The 19,714-nt window shown below is 44.3% G+C and overlaps 1 protein-coding gene across 4 annotated transcripts in view; it reads right to left on the reverse strand.

Moving 5' to 3' along the window:
• FAM168A (family with sequence similarity 168 member A) overlaps positions 1-19,714 on the reverse strand; it is a 198,478-nt gene that overhangs the window by 149,823 nt on the left and 28,941 nt on the right. For 2 of the 4 annotated variants that reach the window (XM_065656776.1, XM_065656768.1), the window contains exon 2: positions 1,262-1,347. The exons of the other annotated variants lie outside the window; for them this stretch is intronic. The gene's annotated coding sequence lies outside the window, so the exon portion shown is untranslated. The remainder of the gene's footprint in view (positions 1-1,261; positions 1,348-19,714) is intronic. 4 annotated transcript variants of the gene reach the window in all.

The raw sequence follows: 19,714 nt of genomic DNA on the forward strand, positions 1-19,714 counted from the left end.
TTCCCCCCAAAACGGGGCTGGAACACTCCTACGTGCTAAAATATCGGGAGGATCGGCGGGTCCAAGAGCAGAGAGCAGCCGCCAGCGCCGTTCTCGTCTGTCGGCATCTGGTTTTCAGCAAATGTGACTTGAGTGGGAGCAGAACACTCAGTGGGTATCCCGGCAGCTGACATTTAAAGTTCATGTTACTAAGCGTGCAGCAAAACATTTAAAATGGAAAAAAAACCAAAAAAAAAAAAAAATAAAGTCGAGCCTGTTTTTTCCACAGTCCTGCACAAAAACAGCTGGATTGGGTCAGGCTGACAAACTTCGGCTCTCCCGGTGTCTCCTGTGCAGCAATAACTGAGTGGGAATCCCTAATATCTAGGGGAAAATTTAAACCCGGGGCAGGCGTACAGAGACATTTGCCCAGCGTAATTTCCAGCCTGTAATCGTGGGCAGCACGGGGATTTGCTGGAGTGGTCCGTTCATATTTCATCCCTAGCTGTATCTCATGTTATACCACTTTTATATTTGATTTTCTGATCTATAAACGCCTAGAGGGCTCGACCCGTTCAGGTCCCGTAACACCAGGCACCATACACCAAAATAAATACTGCAGAGAGAACCTGCTCCAACCAGTTTACAGACCACATTACACTGCAAAGTTTATATTTCGCGAAAATGTTTCTGGCTTTCTTTTATGAAAGGCCGCAACATAAACTATCAGAAAATAATTTGCCTGTCGACAGACAAATGACAGAAACTTATATCAGGAATCGCGCCGTGGCCAACCCACTGATTTTGGCCCAGTCAGTGAACACAAGCAGTACTTAAAATAAAACAAAAATAAATTATTTACTAGGAAGATATTAAGACTAATAAACACTAAAAAAACCACCCCTAACTCTCACAGTTCTTTATAGGAGCAGCACGTACCTACCGCGTGTTCTACCCCAGTCTGCTGATTACTGCAGGTTTATTAACTTTATAAATCAACACAATAAAATAAGCGCCGCTGGAGCTTCAGCTTATGAATTTCTTGACCTGGAAATTTCTCGCTTCGTTTAAAACGTAACGCGACTCTGTACCAAAGTTCATTTGACACAAACAAGAGCCCAAGCCGCATCAAACACCAACGCTTTTTAATCAACGCTTGCAATCCCTGCGGCGTCCGAAGCGTTTTGTGCCTGCGGAGGGAGGAGGGAAAAACGGCGTTTGGAGGAATATCTCGACTCCAAGCGCTACGGTTGAAGGGCACACATAAAATATGGATTGCTACCTCTTGGCGAGGAGTTTTCTTGGGCTGGAGACGGTGCGGAGAGCAGTCTGTCTACGGCTGGGGAGTCTTCACAGCATTCCACAGCTCTGCGATCGAGAGAGAAAGAGAGACCCGTCAGGCTCTGCGTCGGACAGAAAACACGGTTTTTCCTACCAAGGAGTGGGTTTTATCTCCACCGGAGCGAAAGGAGGAGCGGGGATGTGTAAGAAACGCGGTGAGAGAAGGAGGAGCGACGGGGACGCAGGATAAAAGGAGGAGAAGGATGCGGGAGCTGGCGACGAGATGGATGGTGCGATATCTGCTGCTCGCGTTTCCTACCCACTGTCATTAAACACACAGTTAAATACATATTTACCGCACCTCTCTTACAAATAAATACCTCAATTTGCCTTCCCCTAAAAATACCGGGGACATATTTTTCCATCGCCGTAGGTAAAGGAAGAAAGACAGCAAAGAAATTCAACATTTGCACCTTCAAGTCAAGACACGAAATCTTTCTGCGGTTATACGCTACGGCTCAATGATTCGCGGTGGAATACACGGCGAGTCTTGCACGAAGTCTACGTCAACTACCGCTTAAGGACAGAAATTAAAAATAAACAGCAGCAGGAGGGGAGGAATTCAGAATTAGGGTCTTCTCCGTTTTCAAAATCCTGTGATTCTGTAAAATAAAGTTCAAGCTTTCATGTAAACACTTGTTAACCAGCTCTTTTTCAGGATTTGGGCCTAAACGGGCCGACCAAATTTTACACATTCCTCCTCCGCCCTCCCTTCCCAGCTGACACAAAAGCTCGGAGAACGGACAATGAAATATCGCAAAATAAAGTACAACACGAACCAAAAAAACACCTTTCAAGTGGCTCCACACACTTTATGCATTATACGGAGGAACAGAAAACCGACTGTTCACAAAGCTCCTTGCAACAGTTGTTTATTTTAATCAACCCAGTACCAAAGGGTTTACATTAAATATGTTTTCATTGCTTCTAACGACTGATCCGGTATTAATTTACATTCAAGGGGAGCAAACAGGACGCAGAAAACATCAAATCGAGTAAAACAACCCTGACTTTCTTTGGGAACGTCCTTTACCCGCAGTGTTACACCAAGAGGCCCTTTGAGCCCAGCGAGGGAAACAGCATGAAATCAGAAATGAATAGGAAAAAAAACCACATAAATCTTCATTTTTACTGACGTTCTCAGAATCACCAACTGGGGGAAAACACCACCGGACCATCTGAGATGGCACCTGTGGAGAGAAATCAAAATCCTCCCCGCTGATGCGCAAATGTCCAGATATTAATAAACCCAACGCTGTTGCTACCAAGAGCATAAAGCACCCAGGGAAACGGCTCAGGAATCTTTCCATTTCTACAGGTGCTTCACTTCTGGATTTCCACCTCATATTCATATTCATTGCTTGGAATTTAATCCTGGTTTTAGGCTTTTTCACTCGCCTTTCCAGTCCCGCGGTTCAACGACGTAACGACTCGAAAATATATAATCAAATATCTCCAGGAGAAAAGGGAAGGCGTGAATGAATCCGACTTGACGAATCTTGACAAATCTCATCACATCGAGCTCCGCAGCGGCAAATTAAGTCTCTCTTTGAGCACATTCTGTATCCCGGCGCTTCGGGAGGTACCAAATATAACACAGCCCCGTTTTAACTCCCTTCCAGGAATACGCACAAGTCATTGCTCAACAAGACGTGGGCTGGAGTTTCAGTTCCAAGAGCTCCGGTAACGTTTTGTAGAATTAAACAAATGACTCTTGGTTTTTTGCGGCAAGGAAGAAGGAGAAAATAACCTGCGTCCAAGCAAACGGGGGAGAAAACCAAGTTTTCCTTTTGGCAATTTTGTGAAAAACACGTTTGCCAGGCTCAGCACCAACCACCCTTCTTTCCGCTGTTTTACTCCTCAAATCTTGATGCCTTTGCCATTTCTATCTAATTTAGCAGAGCCGATTTGATAGCTAAATTTGCTTCAAGTCCAAGTTTAGGAATTTTTTTACATCTCGTACGGCCAAGGGGGTCAATAAGCTCTGCTAAGTAAATACTAAAGGTTCCCCGTCCGTGTCCAACTCATGTGTCGAATACATGAAGGTTTCCAGGCACCGCCTCCATTTAGCGGGAGGATTTAGCAGCAACTTTTAATGCTGGGGGATTAGTGGAAAATTCAAATTTTGTTCATCTTGAGCTGCTAAAGAGAGTGAGAGAAATTCTGCGCCCACCTCCCATTCACCTTGTTGGTGGGATCCTGCTTCAGCATCAATTCCTTCTTGCGTTGTGCTGCCACACAGACACTCACCAGAATCATCCTTTGGGGGGGGGGTTTTGGCCCTTTTTCTGGCTTTTTTTCTTGACCAGAAGTCAAAACAATTAGGTTTATAATAACTGGATATTATTATTGCAGAGAGAAGCTGTGATGAGCTGCACAGAGATGGAGACCATTCATCTGCCTATGGACACCGCGGTCCTCGGTCGCCGTTCAAAAACCAGTCGTAAATGGCCAGAATTTAACAGAAATCACTCAAATGAGTACAAACACAACAGAAATATCGTCTCGCATCCATCTTACTCTTAACTCCAGCACATGAGAAGGTGCAAGAGGTAAATTCAACAGAAGCTGCATCCTTCCGCTCTCTTGCTTTGCGCTGTAACTCCATTCTCCTAAAATACATTTAAAAATATATTAAAGAGGGACAACGTGATACGTGAGGAGATATTAATTTGGAAAATTTAGGGAAACAGCACAAGCCTGGTGCCTTTTTTGCAACGTGTCAATCCATGAAGAGGTTAGAGAGGTGAAGAAAGATCACCTTAGTGCTTTATTATGAAAGTCCTTCAGTCACCTGAAGCATCATGAAATCAAAAGCATCGTCATCCAGCACACAAGTCCCTATCGAGAAAATATTATTACTGCTCCTTTGGGGCATTAGGGAAGCGAAATGCTGACCTCACACCAGCAAACACCGATGGAAAGGTGGAACCCATGTCCTATAACAAAGGTGGAGCTCCAGATGCCCCGGTTATCAAGCTGAGAACGTCACCGTAGGTGGGACTGGCTGAAAAAGTTCTACATTTTTTCTGAAATCAAATATGGAAAGAAGACAAGGAGAAATATTCCTAGAACCAGAGAACCATTTTGGTTGGAAAAGACCTTTAAGATCATCGAGTCCAACCATTAACCCAACACTGTCGAGGCCACCACTAACCCATGTCCCTAAGAACCTCATCTCCACGTCTTTTAAATACCTCCAGGGATGTTGTTTAACTGCTCTTCCTCAATCCACTAACTAAAAATGCTTTCACAGATGATGTTATTGCTCTTCTTATTTATTTTAAAGTCATGATCTGGATATTAGATGGTCTGGAAGAGATGCTGGAACCGTCCCCAACTACCCATCCACCAGAAGGACCCTCAATGGGCAGCCAGGAAGAGCCAAGACGGATGAAGAAGGTCCTTGGAGCAGCTGAGACATACGAAGAAGGTAGAATCATAGAATAATGGAATTTTTTTGGTCGAAGGGACCTTCTAAGCTCATCCAGTCCCACACCTGCCATGAGCAGGGACATCTGCACCAGCTCAGGTTGCTCAGAGCCCCGTCCAGCCTGAAGGTCCTTTGACAGAGCTTGGGAGGTTCTTGTTTGTTGGTGTCAAGGGATTTTGTTCCGTTTGGGGTTTTTTAGAGATACAAGATGTTGCTAAACCTTTTCTCCTCACACGTTTTTCGCCTTCTTTTGTTTGTACTCCCCATTTTTGCAACCGCAATTGGAAAACCATCTCGGTTGGGCATCACGACTCTTTCAGCTCCTGCTGACTGATTTTGACTTCCTACCAAGCCCCGTCAGCTCCTTCTTTCCTAGAGCCAAAGTTGCCCCAATATGCTGAATAAATTAATTAACGCAGAATACATTTTGCACAAGTTTCCCATTAACTTCTAATTTGCTAATTATACGATTACGTGCCATAGATTTTAAAGCAATTTATCTCCATCAAGTTGAGCAAAGAAACCCAACGTGGTTCCTGCCATGAAGTTCTCTTCCCCTCCTATTTTCTTCTCGGTGTGAAAAACTTTAAATCCTTTAACGTTTCCTTATAAAATTACTGCAACCACTTAGTAAAAAAAAAAACTTGTTCCCAAATATCTTCATCAACTATACGTGGTATTTCAAGCAGCAAAACATTTTTCATTCTCATTCTATCCTCCTATGACCAATATTTAGTTTGCTGCTTTTGTTTTAGTACCTACACCATTACGACATTCTTATTACAATTATTCTTCTGTAATTGTCTTTTTCTACCCATTACTTTTGTTCTTCCTCCTGTCGAATTGGACTCCAGTGGTAGGAGCTGGGTACATGCATTATAAAATAGATGAAGAATTAATTAGAACATGGCGATTAAAAAACCTGCCTTGGTAGATGGCAGATCGTTATGATAAAAGTGTTGGAATAATTCATTTAAAAACACACTCTGCAGCTACTTATCAAGTGAAGATAAAAACTTGGAAGTGTCTCACATGCTGGGGAGTAAAAATACAGCATTCTCCACTGAGAAAATGACTTTATTCAGTTGGACAGCACTGCAAAACTTTCCCTGTGAGCCAATTTTCCGTCTCAAAAACCTTCCGTACCGCTCGCGTCCCTTGAATCGCACGGCCGTCCATCGGGGCGTTCACCGAGATTGGGGTTTTTGAAGGAAGAGGAAAACATTAGGAGCTCAAATCCAACTGGACAAGGTCTAATGATGCTTGACTGGAGCCAGGCACCTTCCCTTAAATCCCATTCCACAACGGTTTGTGTTTAATCCTCCGAATATCCAAACCCAGCAAAACAGAAAAGGATCTTCTGGGCTCCAATAAATACAATTAAATTGACTGAGATTAGAGAATAAACGTCCCTCAGGGCAGCAGGGAGGACACTGGACTCGTACATCAGGCTTGTCCTTGGATCAAACATATTTTGAATTCCAGCAGGAAAAATTCTTTGAAAGTAGAAGTTATTTACCTCCTATTTTCATCCATTTTTCAAAACCGGTTCTTCAAGTATTGATTCTGGATTAGTTCTTCTCACTTGTGCAATTGGTATATAAGACACTTGGAGATTTCGAAGTCGCAGACGACATTGTAGACAAAAGACAACAATTTAATTATCTAAGATTAGCGTCAATTGAAGGAAATTACTTACTGCACTGCTGACAATACTCAACCTTTGGAATATTTCAGTATTAAAAAATTATATGCAGCCGATGTCTTAAAAATAAAAATAAACCTTTCAGTGAAAACAGCTTCAGTTTGACCTTTACCTGTATTAAAAAGAAAAATAAATCTAAGGAAAACACTCTAACACAAGCCTTACAAAAGAGAGCTTAATGAGAACATGATGGACAATCAGTTTGGACATCAGGAAAAGCACCGACAGTGATTCATTCTCAGAGTTAATTCAGACCCTGTTACTCACACAGTAAATATAATTAAAGGACTGTAACTTCAAGGCAAAAATAAAGGGTTAGGAGATATCGTAGTGAGGATAACAGAGACATTTGTCATAGAGCGTAACACGTTTAGTGTCTAAATTAAGAAAGAATAGGGCAAAATGTTAATGAATATACACAGATTATCCAGAATGGAGCCAAGTTCAATTCTTGTCAGGGCACATTAATACAAAAAACATGAAAACAAACCCTGAGAAACCAGGGGTATTGGCAAAAAAACTATCGGTTGAGATCCACCTGGAGGTATTAGAAGCCAGAAACATCTGTGAAAATACGTAGGAGGAAACAAAAGCACGGAAAGAAATAATTCTGGAAGCCAGAAAACATGGGAGGAAACCGCAGGGATGTTACTGGCTGGAAACCTCTTCCCGTCTTTCCTCCCCTCGAAAATTGCCTTTGTACCAACATGACTTCTGTGGAACTGTAAAGCAAACGAGATTAGTGATCTGATCTGGGTTAAAAATAACCTTTTTTTTTTCGCTCTTCACTGATCTGGTTCACCATATGGCTCCTGAGATAGTTGTACCAGTGAAGGGCGCCCAGCGACGGGAACAGGCGGCAGCGGAGGAGTGAAACCCCCAGGGAAAACACTTCACCCCGAAGGACGAAAACACAAGATGTAGCCGAGAGAATTTTCACGGAGAGAAAACGGCGGCAGGAGCAAAAATTCAACCCTGATCTCCCCAAAGGCCGCAGCACGTTGGTGAAGCTCAGGAGGGAAAAGCAACCAGGAGAAGCAAAGACTCGTCCCTGACGCTCGTCCTGTCCGGCTGGTGGACGGTTGGGGATCATCAGCAATGACTTTGTCACCAGCCCTGGAAGGGTTGAAAAGGCGTTTAGATGAGGTTCTCAGGGACATGGGTTAGTGCTAGAGTTGGGTTATGGTTGGACTCGATGATCCTGAGGGTCTCTTCCAACTGAAATGATTCTATGACTTTGGCCGGTCTAGAGGGGAGGAAGATTTTGGAGGATGAGGGTGAAACAGGACTGGAAGCAGCAAGGTCCCCAGGATGGGGACAGGAGCACGGACACGCACTTCACAAGCAACGTCGCGCGCATCCGTGAAAACTCAACGTCGAGATACAAAACAACTCAACACCTCAAGGCCTGTAAGGAGTTTCTGAAACTAAAGGGTTTGGCAAACTCAGAGTATCAAATATAGAATCATTTTGGTTGGAACAGCCCCTCAAGATCATCGAGTCCAACCATAACCCACCCCTGGCACTGCCCCATGTCCTGAGAACCTCATGTCCGTCTGTCCACCCCCTCCAGGGATGGTGACTCCAGCACTGCCCTGGGCAGCCTGTTCCAATGCCCCACAGCCCTTTGGGGAAGAAATTGTTCCCCACATCCAACCTCAACCTCCCCATTGACATTCCTTTAACACAGCAGAAAGGTGTTGGATGAAGTCTCCCAGTGGAAGGTCGTCTCTTGTGAGAAAAGAAGATGTTTCCAGCAACAAAAGATGAGCTTTCCAAAATAAGACATTTATTTGTCGAGTGGAATACTGGATTTAGGAACAGTCAGATAAAACAAAAGCACAAGACCGGCACGCATCTCTCTGACCACTTCCGATAGTTTTATCCACCCTTTCTCCACCCTGTAAAGCCAACTAACGGTTTGTAGTCAAACTTCAAAACCAAATCACAGGTTACAAATCGACCTTGATCTCTTCATGACGTTTTGCTAATACAGCTACACGAGGCAGGTGTGATCTTTCCTCCGCCGTCCTCATGACAACAAAATCAATTTGCAGATTGTTGTATTGACAAAGAGAGTTCTCGCTGTTGTTATTTCCACTTGAAAAAAAACAGCTAAGCTACATTGATGAAATCATCTTGACCGAATGATTTTTCTAGCAACCTTTTTATCTCTAGAAATTACGAACGGTTTTGCTGTCCCGTGTGTCTTGGGAGGAGTTCTGCCCCAAAAAACCTTTTTTTAATTATCCGTAAGGTCTCCTAAAGCAACGATTGACTATTTATCAGATCTTTTACCTTCCATTATATCCAAAACATACACATTTTCATGCCTGAGCAGCATCCCAGCATCAAACTACACTTAATCAACTAATTAATTGAGCCATTCATGCAGATTAAATCGCAATAAAAATCATTTTAAGGTGGGTAACTGCTTTTTCGTAAAGGTGTTTCCAAAGTTCGCCACAATTTTTCGAAGACTTTAAGTACTGATCAATAACAAACTCACTTTTAAATAAGCTTAAGAGCAATTAGAAATGAGTTAAGTCAACATTTCTTTCACTAGGGTCTACTACACTTGTTTAAATCAATCCCAATTCCCCCTTCCTTTGGAAGTCATCAGCAATTTCTATCACCATAGACTTAATTTTTCTTCACTTGATTCCCTTTGCCATGCGGAGAGACACAGATATTAGAGTAGCGATGCCAATGAAAACAGCAGTCAAAATATCAAGCAATCTCCACCAGTTCTTAAAGAGATCACAGGAACGCAAATACGAGTATTTCACCTGCCGGAATAGTGCAGACGGGTCAAAAAAATTCTTGATGGTATTAGAGAAAAATAAAAAGCTTTATTCCAGCCCTGGAACAGCTTTTGCAAAGGACTTTAACCATCTCCTCTTCCATTACGGCCCAATCACAACAACGACCATGTCTAATAGCGCCCTAAACCCTACCCTGCACATTTCACTTCTTGCAATTGGGTCAGGTCACTAAGCAGGCCAGAAATTATCCGTTATTAATTATTCGGTAACTAGAGAGCGTGGAGTTTCCCCATTTCCCGTAAAGCCGTTTTCCTAAGTTTCTAGTGCGTCATGGCGCTCTTGAGCTTCCACTCTAATGAATATGTGCACTCTGATACGTGAAATCCAATTAATACGTGTACTCTAATTAATATGTGTACCCTAATTAATACGTGTACTCACTCAAAGTTCCTCCAGGTTGCTCTCAGCAGCAATGCCGGGCCAACATCTCCATCCTAGTCATCCTCCTCTCTCTTACCAAAACCTCTCTACCCAACACCTTCCATCTCCTCCTGGTTTTTGCCACTTTCAAGGCAACTTTTCCATGCACAAAACCCCTAGATTTTCCTCCCAACAATTCCTAAAAACATATCTTCTGCCCATTCTCCTTTACAGAACACCCAGCGTTTCCACCCTCGCATTTTCTTCTCATTATATTATTTTCTTCCATTTTTTCCCTAGGAAAAGAGTTACGTCGAATTCTATGCAAAGCGCACACTGAAATTAAGCAACACACAATGGATTTTTCTTTTCTCTCGATTGACTAGGGTAAGAAATATTCCAAAGCGACAGCACACGATGGCCAGCATCAAAGTTTATCATCTTCTGCTCCATCTCCCTTGATGTACCTTTTATCAGAAAAGCCACAATTCATCTTCAAAAAAACCCCAAAAATGTGCCTGGAGAACATATTCTGAGCCAAGCCTATTACTCTGCCCATAGCTCCCTAATTAAGACACCTACAAAGCCTCATCTTCACAGGATCTGACCATAAAAAAAGAAATAAATCTGACTTATTTTTCTTTGTAACGTTCCTGCAAGACAGAACGGTAGCGGTGCCCTTCTTGTAGAGATAAGAAATAAACCATATTACATAAACTACGGCCTAATCCCTCCAAGATATTAAGGAGCTCAGCTCCCACTGAACCAACGAAGTTAAATTCCTGAATTCCTCTGCGGATCTGGGCGACGGAGAAGTATGATTTTCTCCTTTTGCACGCTCGATTTTTGTTGCATGTTCCGGAGAACTTCCAAATGTGCCCAAGCCTCCAAACACACCACAACCTCCAAACCTTTGCTTCCAAAATTTCTTGTCTCCTGCCGCCGCTGTGGCAGTTTCAGTTCGTGAAAGGTGAAAATTTCAGCCATTTTATGCTTTCAGCAATCGCAACGTAACTCCATTTTATTCCATGCACCACGAGGAGAGTTTTGCCCTTAGTTTGGCAGCTTTTTAGACCACGTAATAACAATTAACTCCCTTTGGCGTAATTTATATGAATCATTGATTTAATACAGATAGCTAGAAAAAGAAAAAGACCTATTAAGTCATCTAAATGACCCTGGATTGTTCCCGGCAGCACATTTTCCACGCTTGTTTTAAAAGTGCTTGCCACAGTAGAAGTACAAAAACTGTCTGCAGAGCAGAGACACGTTTCACTAACATATGTTTTAAGTCAACGCGGTGCTGGAAATCTTCAATTTATGACTAAATCTTGCGCCGCGCTTTTATCCCTCCAAATAGACTTCAACGTTTCTCGAGGGAGCGAAAAGGGGTTATTTGTATTTCGCTGCGCAGCAAAAATGTGGAGCAAATACTTCCCTGGTGATTCGCAAGTTGAATCCAAGGCTTATTCCTCCACCAAACCAGGACTTGGAACACACCTCTGAGAAGATACGGATGCGAGAGGATGCCCAGTTCTAGAAGTACAAATAATAGGGGCACGCAACATATTTTCGAGATGTTTTTTAGTTGATTTTTTTGAAGTCTTTATAAGAAAAAAAAGGTGAGACTTCCTTCAAGGAAGTCCAAGAGGCAAGGCAAGAACAATAGTGGAACTATTCCTGGCAGACGTGCTTTCAAATCTACATCTTTTTAATGGGGATTCCCATGTTTCCTCAGGCAATAGGTCAGGGTTTGGGGTTGTTTTTCCGCCCCTGCCATGTGTAACCTAAATCAAACTTGTGTCTGTTGCCTCTTATCACTGCACACCTCCGAGAAGCACGTACCGTCTTCCCTGGAACGTCCCCTTTGGGTAAATGAAGATAATGAAAGCAGTAGGGTTTGCCCTGGGCCTTCTGTAGATTCAGCTCATCACTTCTTGTAACACAGAACCACAGATGGTTTGGGTTGAAGGACCTTCCCAGCTCCCCCGGTGCCCCCCCTGCCATGAGCAGGGACATCTGCACCAGCTCAGGTTGCTCAGAGCCCCGTCCAGCCTGGCCTGGGATGTCTCCAGGGATGGTTCAGCCACCACCTCTCTGGCCAACCTGGGACAGGCTCTCACCACCCTCAGGGCCAACAATTTCTCCCTCATGTACAGCCTGAATCTCCCTCCTTTAGTTTAAAACCATCACCCCTTGTCCTATCGCAACAGGCCCTGCTCAAAAGTCTGTCCCCATCTTTCTTTTCAGCCCCTTTTAAGTCCGGAAAGGCCACACTAAGGTCTCCCCGGAGCTTCTCTTCTCCAGCTGAACAGCCCAACTCTCTCAGCCCGTTCTCAACCATCTCAGAAGTTTCTCCAGCATTTCACTGTCCTTCTTGTGCCAGGAAGCCTCTTGCATGGGGTTATTCCACGCCAGGGGAAGGACTCTTCTGCTGAGCTCCATGAGTTTCCATCATCCCTGTTGAAGTCCTTCTGCCTACCAGGGGTGATCGAGGAACCGCCACGAGTACCACAGCAAGAAGAGAGGTGTTTGTAACAAGCACCTCTGCACAAATGCAAATTAAATACGCTCCGTGCTCTATTTGCAGTGCGCGGTGCTGGCAGAGCATTACTGGTTTGCTTTTGCTGGCACAGCTTAGAAAGCTGCAACCTGATGGCAGAGAGATTTGTCAAAGAAGTGATAAAACAAAGCTGAGCAACATCATTCCGTAGTCCACTTTAAGAGCCCCCTCATGTGTGCTTCCCTGACCTACTGAAAGCCTACGGCAATAAAAAGGCAACCATACGAATGTACACGTCCCTCCCGTGGAAGCCATTACCTTCTAAAGAGGACATAAAAAGCGAAAAATAAAGAGCGGCATTCTTGGGGAAAAATAAAATAAAAACAAAAAAGAAGATGAAGAGGAAGAGAAAAAGGAGAAAAATAAGAGGAGAAGAAAGAAGAAGAAAGATGAAAAGGAAGAAGACCAGAAAGAAGAGGAAAGAGGAAAGAGAAAAGAAAGAAGAAGAATGAAGAAGGAAGGGAGGAAGGGAGGAAGGAGGAAGAAGGAAGAAGGAAGAAGGAAGAAGGAAGAAAGGGGAAAGAGGAAAGAAGATGAAAAAGGAAAGAGGAAGAAAGAAAAAGAAAGAAGAAAGAAGAAAGAAAGAAGAAAGAAGGAAGAAAAGAAAGAAGAAAGATGAAAGAAAGAAGAAAGAAGAAAGAAGAAAGAAGAACGAAGAAAGAAGAAGAAAGAAGAAAGAAGAAAGAAGAAAGAAGAAAGAAAGAATGTCATGAACTTGTAAGAATTAGAAGTCCTTAATTTCACTTTATATCTCACAACACATGCTCCAAGCAGACTTGATGTCCCTTCAATCCGGAAGGAAAAGCTTTTTGGCTTCCACCTCACAGTATCTTCCACAGTTTGTCTTTGGGTTTAACACAGACAAATACAAAGTACGTCCTACTACAGCAATTTAAGTGGAAGAAAGTCATGCGCAAAACTGTTACTGTTCTGTTGGACTGTTGGTCCATCAAAGCTGATTCTTAAAAAAAAAAAAAAACCACAATACACAAAGTTAAACCTCATGTGCTTTACACTCTGTTGCAGAAAATCACATCCAGGTCATTGAGACGTTCAACAATGGGGAAAGACGACAAAATTGCTCCTTAAAACACAGCGATATACACAGTCGAGTGAGAAAAACCACTTGGATGGAGATGTAAAGGATGTACAGGAAAAGTAAAGACAACAGGAAAACAGAAGCCATATGGATCATATATTTGCCTGTTAAGAAAAGGCCTCCTGAAGAATATACTAAAAAATATCAGGAGCCAGAAAAATATTAGCATCATTGTTTCATGAAAAGGGACAAATGAGGCACAGCTCTTTCCAGATGTCAAGCACCCACCATTGTTAAGTTATAAAGGAATAATGAGATTTTGTAGTAATTCTGATGTATTCCTCAGATCAGTATGAATAACGACATATAAAATAAGTCTTGTGTGCATTGGGTGGTGGTGTATAAATCCACATATATGTATAAATCCACACATATGTAAAACAACATTCCAGCATAATGTGGTTGGTATCGTCTACAAGCAACAATTCAAAGAGGGGCCTCGTAACCAAGTGAAGATATTGGAATAAACCACTGGTGACAGCCTCCATCCTCATGGAGCTCTTCACACAGCAGCTCCACGGCAAACATTGCTGGACCAAAAAAAAGGCATTGCTGTATAAAAATTTAAAGTGTCTTATTGACTGCACAGGAAAAGGAAATTGCAAGTTATTCTGAAAGCCCAAAACTCAGAGTCTTTCAACTTTCTGGGGTTTCTACCCATTCAAATTGAGCTCCAAGACTCTGAAAGTTCAAGACAACCATTCTCCTATTTGGACAAGATAAAAAAATCCTCTAAACCAGAAGTTCATATGGAATTTCTCTTTATATGGAGTCTCCTCCATCTAAAGTCTTCCAGGTAAAGCTCGGTGATTTTGCAGGTTCTTGAGAACCACCATGGGAAGGGCACAAGATTGAAAATGAGAAAACTGGGTAAGAACAAGTGGTACGTTTGGAGGACACCAAAGACCAAGTGAAAATCCTATCAGACTCACGGCCTGAGAAACGATGTTAAAGAAGGATCACCATATCGAGAACTGGGATCACTGAATTACTGTCAAGGCGATGAGTTATTTGGAATAAACCACACCAGAACAATACAATCAGCATTCATCTCTTTTCACAGCAATGGCAACATTGTCCTTGTGCCACCGTGGCAACCTACAAGTCTCTAGACACGGAGAGAACAGAATATAGAAAGAAGAAAAGCATTAGTGGCTTGAGACAACAAATCCCAGGTAACACTGAATATGTGGAACAAGGCCATGAGAAACTGGACACAACACAGCGCTGGATAATGGCAAGAAAATATTAATGATCCCAAAATTTTGACTACAAGCCTAGAACAGCCTGAATAAAAGAGCAACACACACAAAGTGCCCACGAATGTCAGTGATTCATAAGCATCATAGAATCATCGAATGTCCTGAGTTGGAAGGGACCCACAAGGATCATCGAGTCCAGCTCCTGTCCCCGCACAGGACACCCCACAGGTCACACCGTGTGTCTGAGGACGTTGTCCAGTCTCTTCTTGAACACTGTCAGGTTGGGGCCTGTTCCAGTGTCCAGCACCCTCCGGGTGAAGAACCTTTTCCTCATGTCCAACCTGAACCTCCCCTGGTAGATCATCGTGCCATTCCCTCGGGTTCTGTCGTTGGTCACTAAAGAGAAGAGCTCAGTGCCTCCCCTTGTGAGGAAGCTGTACCTGCTCATGGGTCTCAGAAGTGCTTCTGTTGGACACCCAACACGCACGATCACCCAACCGTGGTCAAACATCTCCTGCAGCTCTGCCCGTCACCATCTACCCGCTGCCCTCCTCGGCATCCTCAGCCCATTACCAGCACCAGACCGACAGCTCCTTGGATGTCAAATTCCGTTATATGTCATCTAATTGCTTTCGTTTTGTCATTAATACGATTATCGTCATGTGTCCCTGCTGCATGTTTTTATTTCTTTCCCAAAAGAAAACAAGAAGCAAAAGGTCGCAGGCCGTTACGGTCACTAACCTGTTCACACAGTTGGCAACCCTGAGAGAAAGAAATAGTTGGTCTCCTGAACATAAATCATTGCCCTTGCCATGATCGTGACCATTGCCATGTCACCATGGGCAAGAATTACCTCTAGAAAGCGTCTGTACCATAAATTTTAACACTGAAAAAAAAAACCCGATCCCTAAAAACCTCTCTACTGCTCCAATAAGGAAGAAGACAAAGAGGCAAAACTCGTACGAGTAATAGCAGAGATGTTTAGCGCTAGAGATAATGCATCAAAATTTCCCCGCCAACCTTTTACACAACCCAAAAATGAGTAATTATGTGCCAGGAGATATCATCTACTCCACAAATCAAGTCCCTGAAACTCCAGACTTAAAAATGGGTTTTAAAAAAGTCAATTTATTAGAGATTACTGTGCAGACAGACATATGAGTGCTCTTGTGTACTTGCTGCATTAACAACCTCTCAAAAGCCACAGGAAAAGAAAAATCAATACTGTATATTTTTTTCTCACATCAATTTATCTACTGCTGAAAAAAATAACTTGTTTCTGCGTATGTTATACGTACCTTATTCAAGGCTTCCTAAAAGCAGGGAAAATAAAACAAGCTCTTGCTGGTTTTAACCAACTAAACCCTGCCTTGCTGAACTCAGATTTTGCTTTTGATAAAACCTGAAATAAAACTTTTTAAAAAATCAGAGCAACTTGGCACTGGTACACAGAGCCTTTTGTTAGCGATCCTGTGACACTGGCGCAAATCCGGAGCCCGTTAACAGTGAACTGTCCGCTAAATATTTCACGATTCTGGATTTCGGATGTTTCCCAGGATGGGCTCCATCATCAGAGATCGTACCAACTGGCGTGACAGCTGCTAAATAAAGAATATCATCCAGAGCAGCCTCTCCAAAGCACTCACAGATTCCCCACCCAGGAACAACAACAACAAAATTAAAAAGTACTTTTTTTTTTTTGTCTCCAATTATAAAACCCAGAATTTCACTGCATAAAGTCTTTCAGACTGATGATTTCACGGGATTCAGTTCTGGTCGATATATTTATCAACGATCTGGACGTAGGAGTCGAAGACACCACGAGCAATTTGCTGATGACCCCAAACCGGGAGGTGCTGGTGACTCTTCAGGGACAGGAGGCCTTGTAGGAAGATCTAGATAGATTGGAGCGTTGGGATATGATTAATTTAATGAGTCCAAATGCCGGATCCTGCACCTGGGATGGAGTAACGTTGGCACAAATATAAACTGAGAGAGAAGCGGAGGGAGGGAACACTGAAGAAAGGGATCACCATGAGTCAGTAGTGGGGGCAAACCACGTCCTGGGGTGCACCAAACACGTACAACCAGGTTAAGAAAGGGGATTATTGCGGGGGACTACGGTGGGTCCGTGGATTCCCTGACGGAGGGCATGGGAACAGAAATTAGCCTTGAAGATATTAAGGCCTACCCATGAGAACGATGGGAGTAAAGGAGTATCTGGAGATATTAAGGTGTACCCGTGAGAGCGTGAGAGAGAAGGGATGGAGTAGAAGAGTAACATTGATGATAGCAAAATTAGCCAATGAGATGTTACTGCTGTAACTTGTAACCAATAGTGAAGAGACATATGAATTGGTAAAACTGTATAAAAATGCACTTGTGGCAATAAATGGCATCTACTACTTGCATCCCAGAAGAACTTGGTCTATGTTGTTTGTCCGTCTCAACCGCGACAGATTATCCTGCTGTACTCAGCGGCCTCACCTTAAATACTGTGTGCAGTGATGGGCCCCACAATTTAAGAAGGATGTGAAGGTCCTTGAATCCATCCAAAGGGCATCACAGCTGGTGACAGGGCTGGAAGGAACATCCTATGAGGAGCAGCTGAGAACTTCCATACAGTCATAGAAACACAGAATGGTTTGGGTTGAAGGGATCTTCAGAGCTCATCCAGTGCCCCCCTGCCACGAGCAGGGACATCTGCACCAGCTCAGGTTGCTCAGAGCCCCGTCCAGCCTGGCCTGGGATGTCTCCAGGGATGGTTCAGCCACCACCTCTCTGGCCAACCTGGGCCAGGCTCTCACCACCCTCAGGACAACAATTTCTTCCTCATGTCTGGCCTGTCTTTGACCTTGTCTAGTTTGGAGAAAAGGAGGCTGAGGGGTGACCTCATGGCTCTCTGCAGCTTCCTGAGGAGGGGACGTGGAGCAGGAGGTGCTGAGCTCTTCTCCCTGCCATCCAGTGATAGGACACATGGGAACAGTTGAAAGCTGCACCAGGGGAGGTTTAGGCTGGACATTAGGAAGCATTTCTTTATGGAGAGGGTGGTTAAACACTAGGACAGGTTTTCCAGAGATGTGGTTGATGCCCCAAGCCTGTCCGTGTTTGAGAGGCATTTGGACAATGCTCTTAAAAAGAGCTCTGCAGGTCTTAACACGCTGCAACTTCTGGTCAGCCCTGAAGTGGTGGGGCAGTTGGACCAGATGATGGTTGTAGGTCCCTTCCAATCAAAATAGTCTATTCCATCCTGTTCCATTCTAAAGCAGCAGAGAAAATGTGAGGACTCAAGCTGATAAGCTCTGCTGGACTTCATAGAATCATTTTGATTGGAAAAGCCCCTCAAGATCATGGAGTCCAACCATTCCCCCACTCCTAGCACTGCCCCATGTCCATAGAACCTCATCTCTGTCTGTCCAACCCCTCCAGGGACGGTGACTCCAGCACTGCCCTGGGCAGCCTGTTCCAATGCCCCACAGCCCTTTGGGGAAGAAATTGTTCCCCAGATCCAACCTCAACCTCCCCTGGCGCAACTTGAGGCCGTTTCCTCTGGTCCTGGCGCTTGTTCCTGGGGAGCAGAGCCCGACCCCCCCTGGCTCCAAGCTCCTTTCAGGCAGGTCAGAGATCAGAAGGTCTCCCCTCAGCTCCTGTTCTCCAGCTGAACCCCCAGCTCCCTCAGCCGCTCCCATCACACTTGTGCTCCAGCCCTTCACCAGCTTCGTCGCCTCCTCTGCACTCTCTCTAATACCTCAATGTCCTTCTTATGATGGAGGGCTCCAAAACTGAACACGGTATTCAAAGTGGGGCCTCACCAGTGACAAGTACAGTGGCACAATCACTTCCCTAGTCTTGCTGGCCACACCAGTGCTGGTCCCAGCCAGGATGCTGGTGGCCTCTTGGCCACCTGGGCACACGCTGGCTCATGTTCAGCCGCTGGCACCAACACCCCCAGCTCCTTTTCCGCCGGGCACTTTCCAGCCGCTCTTCCCCGAGCCTGGAGCGCTGCCTGGGGTTGGTGTGACCCCAGTGCAGGACCCGGCACTTGGCCTTGTTGAACCTCAGACAACTGGCCTCAGCCCATCCATCCAGCCGCTCCAGACCCCTCTGTTTGGCCTTCCCACCCTCAGGCACATCCACACTCCCACCCAACTTGGTGTCACCTGCAAACTCACTGAGGGTGCGCTCGATCCCCTCATCACCAACTTCTTGCCTTTGCTCAAGCACCACAGTTGATGTTGAGGCGCTTTCTGATCCTCCTCTCTCAGTACCACTTGCTCGCTCACTTGGATCACACTTGCACAGCCAGCCGGACTAATCCTGCCCAAAGCCAGGCTCACGAAGCCAAAGCAGCCACAAACAGGATTCCCCCATCACCACCTCACTGGGCTTCACTTTCACCTTCGCTTTAAGCTGATCTAAGCTCTAAATGGCCAAAAACATTTCCTAAGCAGTAGTGATCCGCAAACGTTCATGTAGGACAAGAACGGGTAGGAACAGAGAAGACGACGACATCTCTTTGAGCCAGGGAACCACTACAGCCTATTTTTTCCCCATCATGTTTATATCTACCCTGACAGTGGTATCACAGCTCACCCACCAGCGAGGCACCTGGTTCTCCTCCACCTCTCTTGCTCCCCTGCTTTCCCAGACCCTTATTATTTAATCAAAATTGGCTTCAACTTGACCCACGGTCTCAAAAATCTGCGAGGAAGCATCACACTACCAGATGTCACTGCTGCATAAGCCTCGTTTCTTTAGGAAGCCGGGCTAAAAATGGAACCAGCCATCACCACCATCATCTATGTTTAGACCCAATATTCCAAACAATTCCTTCCTCTGCAGTTCCTTTTTTTTTTTTTTTAATTTCTTTTTTCCCCGAATCTATCTTTGGCAGAAAAATTAAACAGCTGCCACCGCCGAGAGCAGGAATTGAGTTAAAAGATGAAGAACTGCGGCACTGGTAGCGAAGGAGAAACACCAGCTGGACGCCGTCCAGGTCACTGCAGCCCGGCGGGCTCCCGGTTTGCGTTTTTCACTCAGATATGCAAAAAGGATAACTCCTATACAGGTAAGTATTTCACGCTATAGGCTATGCAATTCATTTTTAAACCGGTTCGCCGATCAGATTATGACGTTAAAAAAAAAAAAACCCAACACACAGAAAGGTTTTTTCATGGGGAAAGCATTTTACTTGTCTTCCCGTGCCA

This window comes from Caloenas nicobarica, chromosome 1, assembly GCF_036013445.1.
Source record: "Caloenas nicobarica isolate bCalNic1 chromosome 1, bCalNic1.hap1, whole genome shotgun sequence".
Lineage (NCBI taxonomy): Eukaryota > Metazoa > Chordata > Aves > Columbiformes > Columbidae > Caloenas > Caloenas nicobarica.